This window comes from Marmota marmota, unplaced genomic scaffold (assembly GCF_001458135.2).
Source record: "Marmota marmota marmota unplaced genomic scaffold, marMar, whole genome shotgun sequence".
Classification (NCBI taxonomy): Eukaryota; Metazoa; Chordata; class Mammalia; order Rodentia; family Sciuridae; genus Marmota; species Marmota marmota.
Genome location: NW_026000139.1, coordinates 2802952 through 2816044, shown reverse-complemented (window position 1 = coordinate 2816044; position 13093 = coordinate 2802952). Strand labels below are relative to the sequence as shown.

The following is a 13093-nucleotide window of genomic DNA, read 5'->3' as shown; positions in this document are numbered from 1 at the left end:
GAGGTGGCCTTCCTGTTGGTTTAACCCTTTCCCTCTCCGTGTGTGGGTCATGGGTGTTCGTGGCTTTCTATTAAAAACCACACGACATATGGGCCTGTCTCTGGCTCCTTATCCCCGTTGAGTGGGGAGCTGGTCACAAACGCAGACGAGTTGGGAATTGATGTGCAGGCGACAGGAGGAAGCAGCATGGTTTATTTCTGTTAAGAGCTGTGGCTGTAACCTGGGATAAAAATAAATCCGGGGCCCAGGCGTGGTGGGTTGGAGCCGATGAGTTTAAGTGATCTAGCTGCCGCCCAGGATGGGGAGCCTTGAGGTATCGAAGGGGGGGGGGGAGACACTGCAGAGAGAACCCCTCTCTTTCTGTCCCCCACCCCTGGATGCCTCCATACCCAGCTGATTGAACCGCTAGGGGCTGCAGTGTGGGGTTTCTGGGGGCAACCAGACTTGAGTTCCATTTCTGACTCCAATGCATCCTTGCTGTGTGACTGCAGGCAAAGCCCTTAATCTCTCTGAGCCTCAGTTTCTTCTTTTGTAAAATGGGGATCATGAAAGCATTCATCTATAAAGTTGACCAAGTGTGAAATAAGTTCATGCATGACATAGATGTGTATAAGAGACAGGGTTCTGTGTGGCTGAACCAGTTGTTAAAAAATTACAATATTCAGGAGTGGATGGTGTCACAGACCTGAGGCTCTTTGACAACCCACGTTCCTCCCAAACCACCCATAACCCAGCAGTTAAAGGGTCAACATTCAGCACAGCAGGGGACCTCTGAGGCCCCCACGACAGGACCCCAGCCTTGGTTTATTCTGATCAGTGGGTGCCAAAGTTCAGTACCTTAAACATCACCCACGGCCAGGTCTGCGGCTCCTTAAATTTGTTCACATCCCTCATCCCCGGGGGGGAAACCCAGACAACTTCCCCATCAAGGTCACCCAGCAAGGAAAGCCAAGAGTAGAAGCCAGGGGTTTTGAGGACCAAATCCTTGGCACTAACCACCAAACAATCCTTCCCCACCTCCCCTGTCCTGCCTGAACAGGCTGGTGTCTGGGGCTTCAGTGGCTCCACTTGGCTGTGGGGCTGAGGAAAGTGACTGAGGGGCCCCTGCTTCCAATCCAGGCTCCCCCGTCTCAGGGGCTGGACTCCCACCTCCAAGAGAAAGTACCTCAGGAGGAAATCCTTGGGGCTACAGAAGGCTGAGTGGGCCCTGAGATAATAGCAAAGGCACTAAAAATAAGGACATTCATTTCCAGAAAGGTAGATGTAATTAAAGCCGAAAGCAAAGAGAAATCCTCTTTTGATGGGTCACAGATTTGCAGGAAAAGCATTTTAAAATTAAATGTGAGCTTTTGGATTTGGTTACAAGGAACCTCACCTTCCCACTCACTAACAGGTTGCTGCAGGCTTTACCCTATCCAGATCTCAGAAAAAGAAACTAGTGCAGAGGCACAGTTTGCCCTGGGACCGATCTGGAGCTAGGGGCTGGACCTTTCCTAGAATCTGAAGAGCCCACAGTCCCCTCTTCTCTGCTGTGAGATGAGGCTCCTGAGTGAATGCCAGCATGCATCCCCCATGCCATCGCTTACAGGTGACACCACCTGTGTAAATAAAACATTGTCTGCTCTGCAGACAGCTGGATACTCCTTGATGGCCTCCCTGACCACTCATCCCAAGCAAAATGTGGCCCTTTCATGTCTGTCTCCTGTCTCAGAAACTAGCACAGCTTGCAGAAACCACCACAATGAAATTACTCAGCTGTCCCTGAAAGGTGGTACAACCTGAGCCCTGTCCTATGCAAGCCTCAGCCAGGGTGCCAGGCAAGGGTTAACCTTGCAGCCTCAGGTGACTCTCTCCCAACTGGGCTACCGCGCTCGCCCACTAAATCAGAGCACCCAGAGACCCTCCATGGCAGCCTGGCCGGCCCCGGGAGGGTTAATGCGCTCCGAGAAACTGCAGGCGACTTTCAACAGCTTCTGCTGCAAGGGAGGGGGACACACTGGGAAGAAGCCACTACCTTGATGGCTTTGCCTAAAACATGAGCACAATTTACCCCCTCCCTGGGCACTGAGCCTACATCTCATTTGGCTTTCGGGTGCCGCTTTGGTGATAAAGCACTGCAGACTTTGGACAAAAATCAACGCGGTCTCTCCCCAGCGCCCCCTCCCTCTCCACCGCCCTGTACCCCAGCCGGTCACTCACACGACACCACAGATCCCAGTGCCCCTAACCCAGTGGCACAACCAAGAAAAATATCCCTTACCGTGATGCTGGCGGATTGCAGGGGAGACTGGCGAGCCCAGCTCTTGCCAACCCCTCCTTCCCTGCCGGGTGGGAGGACGCTAAGTCCCGATGACTTGGTTTGAAAGCTCAGTCGGCGGAGGTGCCTGCAAGAAAATTGTTCTTTTGACACTCCTGCTCTTCCCCAAATAAAATCGAGCCACCAGCGTGTGCACACACACATGCACACACATGCACACACTACCCCTAAAGCAGGCGGGACCGAGGCAAAAATGAATACCTCTGCTGGACGCGGAGAAGTCAGTCCCGGTGGCGGGGGGCAGACGGTGGCTCCGTCAGACTGTCCTCCACATGGATCGAGCTTCCCCGGTGTGAGCCCTGCTCGCTGGGCTCCGTCTCCCCCTCTCCTGTCCGCATAGGCAACTCCGGGCTGCCGGCAGGAGACGAATCAATTGCTTCCCCAGCGCCTGCTTCGGCGGTAGCTGTCACCACTACTGCAAAACCGTGCGTGAGCCCGCGGGAGGGGATCAGCGACTTCCCGGCGCAGGGGAGCCAAGCCTGTCTCCCACCGTGATTTATGTCTGCGGTGCCTGGAGAAAGAGAGGTCGGAGGCCCGGTGGGGAGGCTGGACGCCTCCGAGATCCCGGCGGCTGGAAACGGCAATCAGGGGACTGGCGGTCAGCACCGCGGACAGCGCCAAGATGCGGCGGAGCAGGGGAGGGCGGCCGCCAGCCCCCTCCCGGGCAGGGGAGTTAAGTTATTGGATGGTTGCAGAAGGGACGGGAGGCCAGAGGGGCGGGGGACGGGGCTTCTTCTCCCCACGCAGCCAAGTCGGCGACAACCGCACCTCCTTCTAATACTGTCACTCAGAGCAAAGAAGCTCTAACTTTGCAGCCTCTCCCCCAGCCCACCCCCAGGACTCGCTGCTGCGCTCTGGGCGGAGAGGCTGGATCTCGGGAGGACGGTCCCCGCGCGGTTCCTTGTACCCCCACCCCCGGAGCTCAGCCGGCTGCTGCCCTTACCCAAGGTGCCGCAGATTTCTGAATGGCACCTCAGGTTCCCTGGGATGCTCAGCCTGAATGTGAGGCTTGGGGAGCTGGTGAGCAGGGGGACAGGCTGGCTTGGCCAAATAACCAGTTGACCTGGTTCAGGAGCCAGATCCAGCCCCCTGAGCATCGTGGAAAAGTCATTTCATGTCCCCAAGCCCCACCTGTAAACCCAGGACACGGCTGGCTTCTTTTCCTAAACACCACAAGAGGTGCCAAGGCAACCATGGCACCCACACGGGGCCTGATGTGATTCGGTGATCTCTAACCTGTCCTGCCACCCAAACGCCTGGACAGGGAGATGGGGAAATGGCCGGCCAGCCCAGGAGGGCCTGGGCCACGCTTCAGCTTGTGGTTCCAGTGGGATGAAGCCGGCCAGGCTCAAGAGTTCTAGATCAGACATTTGAGCCGAGGCCAAAAACTCACCACCCCAAATCCAAGACTGGCTTTCTCCACGAAACCACGTGTGGAGGAGGAAATAAATCCATCAAAGAGGGGGCTCTACAAAGAGGGATGGATTCTCCTGACTCCCGGGGTCCTCGATCTTAAGCTCCTTCTCCTGCTAACTATGGGGAAGTGCTCGGGTCGGGGAAAGAATAGGGAATCTCACACCAACAGGGTCTGAGGATTTCTCTGCCACAAAGAGAACCCTCTGCACTGGGAAGGCTCATAGAAAGCCCCCCGCCCAGACAGCCCAGGGTGAGGACCCCCTGGGGCCCTGGGTCCACAGCCAGGACTCAGACCATCAGGTTCTTAGAGACCACAGAGAGTGTCCTTTTATAAATGAGGATGGTGGTGATGAGGGTGGTGGTCATAATGACCAGGATGGTATTGATGGTGGTGGTGAGGATGGTGGTGAGGATGGTGGGGGCAGTGCTGGTGCTGATGTTGATGATCATGGTGGCTGGTGCTGGTGACGGCAGCTAGTGAGAACGTCCTCGGGACCAAATGTTCTTCTAAGAGCTTTCCAGTGTCATCTCCTTGCACCCCCACAACTTTTGGAGGGTCATTGTCTTCTCAAACCAGAGGCCCCCCGGGGAGCGAGAAGGAGCTGGATTGACCCCCCGCCAGCTGCAACCCGCACAGTGTGCTTTCAACTGTCTGCGTCCTGGGCGTCTGCCCAAGCCTTCATTGAAACAAGCGCTCTGCAGCAAGATTAAAAAATAATCATATGGTTCAAACCAGAGCTCTGCACCCTCCCTGGAGACTGTGCCCTCGAGGAATAGGCCCTGTTTTCTGGGGGGATCTTGCCCACTATCCCTCCCGCCCTGGTCACCATGTCCACGTCTCTCTCCTGTCCCAAGCACACCTGGATGATTCTTCATTCGAGGAAGCTGCAGGGAGCCATCTGGAGAGCAGACTCCCTGAGGCCGAGCCCTGCCAGGCTCTGCTGCTCCCCAAAAGACAGAGCATGGCAAGAAGACCCCTGGGGCCCTGGGTCCAACAAGATGCCTCGTCCTGCCCGGGTTCTGTTGAGGCCAGGGGCAGCCATGAAGCCTCTCCTCCACCCTGGACCCATGGGAAACCCTGACGGCTGTGATCGCTATAACGACCAAAGCTACCCCCTGTGTTCTGGGGACTCCTGTGCACTGTGTCACTGTTTCATCTTTGCCACACCCCGTGTCAGGTTGCTGATGCTTTTATTTTCATTTCACAGATGAGAAAACCGAGACACAGGTGCTTAAGGCAACTAGCCTGAGGCTAGTTCACTGCCTCCTCCTCCTCCTCCTCTTCCTGCTCCTCCTCCTGCTCCTGCTCCTCCTCCTCCTCCTCCTGCTCCTGCTCCTGCTCCTCCTCCCACTCCTCCTCCTGCTCCTCCTCCTGCTCCTCCTCCTCCTGCTCCTCCTGCTCCTCCTCCTGCTCCTCCTCCTACTCCCCTTCTTCCTCTTCCTCCTCCTCCTTCTTCTTTGACAGACTCCGGGGAAACACCATCATCAGGGACACAAAAAGGAGGAGACGTCCCAGGACCTCTCCCCAGGAGCAAGACTCATGGCAGGGAACCAGCCAAAGACTGAAAAGTCAATGGAGCAGGGACTGGAGCGCAAGAGAAGCAGGGAGAGAGGGAGTGGCTGGGACCCCTGGAGGCCTGCGCCCCGCCAGAGCCTATGCGCCCAGAAAGGACCTAATCTGGGGGGAGCCCAGGGGCCCCCTTAGGGAACCACACAGTAACTAGAACAGGGCTTGGTGAGAGCGCCTCAGAGAGCAACCAGCGGCTCTGCTTCTCAACCGTCTGTTCAGGTTATGGGCAGGCACCGCCCCGAGGAAGGACCTTGAACTTGCCTTCTGGTGCTCTGAGCTTGATGTCTGGCTGCTTCGTCAACCAGCTGTGTGACCTGGCATGTCACGGGCGTGCCCTAAGCCTCAGTCTTTTTACCTGTAGGTGGGGCCACAGTGTCCTCCCGGCTGCCTCTCACGTGGCCAGGATGTTTCATTCAGTTAGTGGCTGCAAGTGTTGCACTCTCTAAGTGATGAGGGACAGCTCCCATGTATTAAGCCCCTTCTCTGTGCTAAGTGCTTAGCCAGACTCCTCCCTCCCTCAAGAAAAGCAGTTAAGCATCAGAGGTGAGGAGAGTTGAACGGTTAAAGGCCCAGGACTTAGCGCAGGCTTCCAGGGTTCAGTCACTCTCTCTCATACAGGCTGTGTGGCCTTGAGAAAGTCACTAAACCTCTCTGTGCCTCAGTGCCCCATCTGTAAAGTGAATAGCAGTACCTCCTCATAGGGATCTAATTAGCTAATGTAGATAAAAGCCTTTAAAGAGAGGTCTGGCATGGAGGCCCGTGTCTTCTTTACTGCAATTTTTTATGACGCGACTTTCAAAGAGAGACACATGCGGTACCAAGATCCAAACTACAGCGCTGGTGGTCTGAGGACGTGCATACTTTCGAATCTTCAGATGCGCACTCGAAAACTATGCTGTTCCCACGGGCAGCGATGACATAATGTTTTCTTCTATGCAAATTTATCTAAGTCGGTGTAATGTAGGGCAGAAATAAATTGGATTTCCCCTTTTATTTCCAGCGCTTCAGTGAAATTATCTGCCCTGAAATTAGTCCTCCAAGGTGTGCTGGGTTTGCCTACCCACCCCCACCTTGGGTGGGGGGATGACGATCCAGCCTAGATCCTCCCCACGTGGGCGCCTGGAGACCCAGGAAACCCAGAAGCAAGATCTTATTTCAAGAAGAAAGACACCAAGGGCTCTTCCCACTCTCGTCCTGCCCCCCCACCAGATGACCTTCCAGGACCTCAGCAGTCTGCACCGCTGGGCTCCGGGGCCTGGAATCCACCTGAGGGTCCCTCGATGTTGGGAAAGAGGATTATTCTCAGAGCTTCTGATACTGGAGTCTCATGGAGAGAAGGGGGCGTCTGATCGCCCGGAAGTGTGTTCAGTGACCACACACAAGGTGGACACGTGAGCAGCTCATGAGATCTGGAAGGAGCCCTAAATCTTTAAGACACGAGCAGTTTGGGGAGGCTCTGGGCTGGATTGTCACCTCCCCCACCCCAGATCAGCACCAGAGTTGCCCACCCCCCTCAGGAAAAGCCCAGGAGACCTGCGTGTGTGTGACATGGGGCTGGTCCCACTGAATCTGTACCCGTAAAAGGAAAAGAGCTCGAGAAACAGGCTCGGATGACCTCACGGCCACTGTGGTATTAAGGACCCCGGGGGGGGAGGGTGGTCACGTTGCTGGAAGATTCTACATTTTCTCAACACACACTTCCTAGCTTTACTGAATCTACATTTTTCAAAAGAAGTTTTAAGCTCTGATTGGAGAAAAAAAGAATCCATAATGCAGGGGTCTCCGCAGTGGGGGTGCAGGTGACAGGTCAGCAGAGAGGGCTGTTTCCTGCTAGGTCTTTCCAAGCACTCACCCTGGAAGATCCCCTCCAACCCCCCAGTCTGTCTTTCCTGCGGAAATGTAAGAACCAGATTCCTCATCTCAATCTGGGACAAAGATGGGTGAAAGTCTCCCAGTAATGAGCTCGAATTGGGAGGGAGCAAGGAGCACTGAGTTCCCATTGAGGAGCTTAGACGCTCACTATGCACCTAGCAGAATAATTGAGAGCAAACTGGCTTGAGTCCTACTTCTTTTACAGTGGCTGTGTGACCTTGGACAGGTAACTTCACCTCTCTGAGTCTTATCATCACCATCTGTCAAATGAGGACATAACACCTACATCATCAGTTATATGGAGATCATTCAATGAGATAAAATCTATAAAGGGTCAGGTAAGTGTCCACCCAACACATGAGCACTGTCTAAGACCAGGGAAGCTGTGGGGGGGGGGGGCGGTGAGAGGGGAGGCTGTGACAGCCTCCGATGCCCCCAGCGCCCTGCCCCATCTCCCCTCCAAGGGAATTTCTCAACATCACACACAGGGGGCAGGCGGATGGGTGGAGCCTCTCCAGAGGGCACCCCAGGACTGTGTGTCCATAAACCCAGCAGGACACACACTCCGACATGTGACCAGTGAGACTCTGCCCAGGAGCTGAGCCTGAGGAAGGAGTGAGACGGAGGTACAAAGGCCATCTCTGTGACACTGCTGGTCACAGTTGCAGATTGGAAACCACCTGAGTGTCCAACAATCAGGGCCATTGACCATGGCGTATGGGCCCCAGGGGAAGAGAGGCAGCCCCTCGCCAAGACGGCCCCGTGCTGACCCTGAAGACGTGCCATCTCCCCGTGACAGAGGAAGTCAGAAGAGAGGACGGTCCCGTTTCACGCTGTTTAAGGAATATGGTCCCCGAAGGAGAGAAATGCCTGGAAGTCCCTCCCACGGGTCCAGCCCGCCATCCTTCAAGGTGCAGCCCTTCCCTCCCCAGTCACTCAGCAAGCGATGCCACAGGCTCCTCCATTCCAGACCCTGCCCGGCTCGGAAGCCTGAGGCCACTCTCTTCCCTGGGTGGAAGTCCCTCCTCCAGAATGCGGGAAGGATGCTAAGAGCAAACTCCCAAGCCCTCAGCTCAGACCTCTAGGTTCAGGATTCTGCTTAATGCTCGGAGTGGACCTGCAAAGTCCACCTGAGGTTGATTCCCATTTCTCAGATGAGAAGATCGAGGCTGGGAGCAGGCGGGTCGGCTGTTCAGACTCACGCACTGGCAGTTAAACAAGCAGGTGGGTGGCCACGTCTGTCTAGGTCAGAGCTCATGGTCCTAGGAACTGTGAGCTCCTCCCTCCTCGGTCCCCAAGGTACATCCCCCCCCCCAGGGTAGTTTCATAAGTTCATATGCCATTCTCAAGTCAACCTTGGGGGGGTATCAAAACACAAAGTCACCCCGCCATTGGCCCATCAGGATACTCCCATGATTCATTGCAGTGAAAGGGAGCCTAGGTCCTGAGACTGTCCATCATCGATGTCTGTGGATCCAAAGGGATTAAACCCAGGGAAGGGCCCTCAGAGAGCCCAGCAAACAGGACACGCTCAACAAGTGTCCCCTGCGTCTGAGGGCAATAAAGCCATCATCAAGCTGCTAATGTCACTCTTGAAGTCCCCCTGGTGTCTCCCGCTGCACTTAGAAGACACCGGGTCTAGGGGCCCTGCATTCTCTGCCCTAGTCCCCACTTGCCCGCCACCTCCCACCTCCCCCTGGGCACAGCCCCAGGCCTTTGCCCCGTTGGTCGAATCCTTGAGCTTATTCCACCCCAGGGCCTTTGCACTAACTGCCCCTTCTGCCTGGACAGTGCATCCTTCTGTTCTGGAAAGGAGAAAACCAGCGCTCCCTCCCTCGACGACGCGGCCTGTCCTTGTGATTGACAGGGGCTGTGGGCTTGGGGACAGGGGACCACACACCACACCCTCTCATGCGCTCCAGCAGGGTCCACCCCGGCCTGGCTCCCAGCTCTGGGAGATGGCCACTCTCTTGCCTCTCCTCTCCCCATCTGTAAAATGGGAGGGGCGCCGATAATGCTCCCGTCCTTCATCACCAACATGTCACTGTCTAAGCCAACAGCAACAAAGGCACCTTTTATCTAAGAGATTAAAAACCTGGTTTGTAAACCCGGGCCAGCGTTGGAGCCAGACCTCCAGCTCAGCAGACGGAGGCCGCAGCTGCCACAGGCTCAGGCCCATCCGTGCAAACGAGGCCATGTGTCCCCGGGCTGCTCTCAGCCAGCAGCTGAGCACGGCCGGGAGAGAGCAGGCCTGCTCCTGGGAGAGAGGGGCTTCCTGGGACAGAGGCTTCCACCGAGGACTCTTGCTGAGCCTTCTTTAGATGGCAGGGGACCTGACAAACCCCTGCTGCTTTCCCTGTGCCCTGTGCCCAGCTCTGGGGGCTCCTGAGCCTTCCCCGGCTCTCCCCGTCCCCTCCCTTAGGCCTTTTCCTAACTAAATCCATGAAATTCAAGGGATCCAACGCTTCCTCTGCTCCTGGGCTTGGCATAACCAACCTATTTCATCCTCTGGCACAAGGATTGGTGCCCCCCCCCAAAAAAATGGGGAGGGGTAAATGATTTTATGAAAACCAATGAGATTCTGAAACTGTTATTGGTGTTCTTAGGAAAGAGGTGTCTCTTGGGCTGAGGGTGTAACTCAGGGGTAGAGCAGTTGCCTAGCATGCACCAGGCCCTGAGTTGGAGCCCCAGCACCTCCCCACAAAAAAAGAGGTCTATCTTTTTCACAGGGGGCACTAAACTGGTAGAATGTGATCCTGGAAGTGCCGAGAGGCATCTTTGCATCCTGAGATGAACGTCTATGCAAAAGAGAGACCACGTGAGATACTGGATTTTTGGTACCATCATATGAGCACCTGGATCCAACCATGCCTGAAGTTCCTGTACTTTCCCTAATATAAATCAATATATTTTAGCCCTATTTGACTTTTAGCCCATTTGAACTGAGTGTTTCAATTTAAAAAAAAAATCATAAATTTCCTGACAATGTTTTTTTTTTTTTTTTTTTTTTAAAGTGACACTGGAGGATGAGATCCTGGCACCTGGGGGGGAGCTACAAAGTCAAGTAAACATCAAGGATGGGCAGAGTGGATTCTTTTAATCGTCTATGTGGTCTCCTTCCAGGGTGTCAGAAAGATTAAAGAAAAAAAAAAAGAAAAAAGAAACCACCAGACCAGCATCGTGCAAGCCTGCTCGGCTCTCATCTGCTTTTTAAAGAAAGCCTCTCCACAATTAGGATTTCCAAATATAATCCCTCTCGATCGACAGCACCGGTACCTAGACAGCTACTTCTAAAAACAGGAGAAATGAAAATCTGTCTGTTAGGGTGAGGAAGCACTAACAGTTCTTTGCCGGCTCCTCTTGTGTTTAGGGATGGGACCCTAAAGAAGGTGTTTCCCTCCTCTTAAAAAAAAAATTAAGGTTCCTGGGGATTTCTATCCATAAATGTGTTCAGCTATTCTTGCTAAATGTGGATTCTTCCTGCAGACGCCGCGGGTGCCGCCCACATAGACGGGAAGCTGCTGTCAATCATGCAATGTCAGCCACAGTTGAGGTTTATCTTACGTGGTAACCAAAGGATCTTGGGGAGTCTTTGCATGGCAATAAATAGGAGCCCCAACACCGGACAGGCCTTTTCTCTTAGCCGAAGGGATTGTGTGGTCACCCTGTGGATGCATCACGAGCTGGACTATAGATGTTTGAAAACTTGCCACCTGTGCTACCTTTCTGCCTGCAAGCTCCACTCTTTTCTGCGAAATGATGAATCAATCATTCCTGTTCGGCCGCCGGCATCATTGATTAGCAGGTCTCGGCCAAACTTCACTGGGCAGTGAATTCCCCTTCCCTGGGCAAGTGCAGGTGGCCAGCGGAGGGCCGGGCTTCTGTCAGGAGCCTCCTGTCCGTATTTCAAATCTGTCTCTGCACCTGGCATGGCTTTGAAGGCACCAGGCAAACGGCACCTACATGTCCTTTAAATAGCTCTCTGCCCAGGCGGCTTGACAGCGAATGGCCAGAGGATGCTGACACGCGGTGGCATCTGCATTGGCAAAAATCAAGCCAGTTTCCTGTCCACTGACTTGCTCCTTTATGAAGACGGAAAGCAACCAGGCGTGCAGTGGCCGAGGGGACGTGGGGATTTGAACCCCCAAACTGTGTAGAGCAGACGCCCGGGGATGCAGACGACTGAGACGGGCAACAACCACAGCATTTGTGGGGCAGCGACGGCAGACACTGTGGGGGAGGCTGTTTGCCGTGCACCTCCTGCAAGCCTGGCCCAGAGCGTGTGCTCTGCATGCAATGATCTAAGTCCCCGCAGGAAGGAGGTGCTGACAGTACCTCTGCAGAACCAGGCGGGGTTGGCCAATCAGTTGCAAAAGTGGCCCTGGTGTCCTTCCTATTGGTGCTCAGGCCCCTTGCCATGGGACTTCACGTTGCCATGTGGTCTTGCGGCTCCACCCATCAGGAAATGGGGTCCATTTCTCCACCCCTTCAACCCCATGTGGCCTGTGACTTGCTTTGACCAATAGCATCGTATGAGCTGGACTTGAAGACCCTCTGCAGCTTCCATACACACACCCCCTCCTGCACCCCGGCCTCTGCCACCATGGGAAGTCCACGTTGGCCCGCCAGAGGCTGAGAGCCACATGGAACACAACTGCGTCCTCTTGGCCCAGGACATCCTACAATCCGCCAGCTCTCAGGGTCCCACCCGCTAATTGCTGGCTTTTCAACAAGCTCAGCCAACATTAGCAGAGCTCCATCCAGCTCTGCATTCACCACCCCCCCCCCGGGCAGCCCCCAGATGAGCAAGAAATAGCTGCGTGTGTTGTTGTGTAACACTGGGTGTTGTGAAAGCAATAGAAAACACACAATGAGGAGACCAAGTCGTGGATGAAAGTGACTTATTAGGAGATGGCTTAGCTCATTGGAGGCATTCAGTAAATATTTAGTGAAATGAGTAAATGAACAAATAAATGATTGGAAACCAGGTGCGGGTCTGTCTGATGCCACAGTTTGAGCATTTGATCAATACGTCTGATTGGACATGTCTATCCTAAGCTAGTTTTTCCCCTTTTCAATCTGATACAGTACCTGACTCCATAAATGCTCTTTCTTTTATTTTCTCTCCCACCCTTGATTTCTACCCAGTTAGTTTAACTTGATCCCTTTGTTGCTGTTTTTGGTACTGGGGAATGAACCTGGGGGCACTTAACCACTGAGCCACGTCCCCACCCCTTTTTTATACTTTATTTAGAGACAGAGTCTAACTAAGTTGCTTAGGGCCTCGCTAAGTTGCTGAGGCTGATTTTGAACTCAAGATCCTCCTGCCCCAGCCTCCCAACCTGCTGGGATTATAGGCATGTGGCACTATGCCTGGGCCTTCTTTATTATAAAGTCCCTAGAGAAAGGGGGAAGGGTACGTAGTGATAAAAGATGGTTTGACACAATGATAATCCACTTCTAAAAGAAGACTGTGTGTCAGTTTAAGTCTTCTGTGCTTTTTCTGTGCTAGATATGGCTGTATTCTCCTCCACCATGACCCATCTTTGAACTCTATCTTTTAACTGGTGAGTTTAGGCCATTTATCTTTATTATTGTTTTTTTTTTTTATTGGTTGTTCAAAACATTATAAAGCTCTTGACATATCATATTTCATACATTAGATTCAAGTTGGTTATGAACTCCCAATTTTACCCCAAATACAGATTGCAGAATCACATCGGTTACACATCCACATTTTTACATAATGCCCTATTAGTAACTGTTGTATTCTGCTACCTTTCCTATCCTCTACCATCCCCCCTCCCTCCCCTCCCATCTTCTCTCTCTACCCCATCCACTGTAATTCATATTTCTCCTTGTTTATTTTCCCATTCCCCTCACAACCTCTTATATGTAATTTTGTGTAACAATGAGGG

The 13093-nt window shown here is 53.6% G+C and overlaps 1 protein-coding gene across 2 annotated transcripts in view; it reads right to left on the bottom strand.

The window, feature by feature from the left end:
* The window catches only part of Rph3a (rabphilin 3A), a 97747-nt gene extending 94644 nt beyond the window's left edge, over window positions 1-3103 (bottom strand). The window contains exons 1-2 of one of the 2 annotated variants that reach the window (XM_015505209.2): window positions 2519-3103; window positions 2261-2384 (exon numbers count right to left, since the gene is read on the bottom strand). The gene's annotated coding sequence lies outside the window, so the exon portion shown is untranslated. The remainder of the gene's footprint in view (window positions 1-2260; window positions 2385-2518) is intronic. The other variant, XM_015505210.2, reaches the window with a different exon arrangement.
* Between the last annotated feature and the right edge of the window lie 9990 nt (window positions 3104-13093).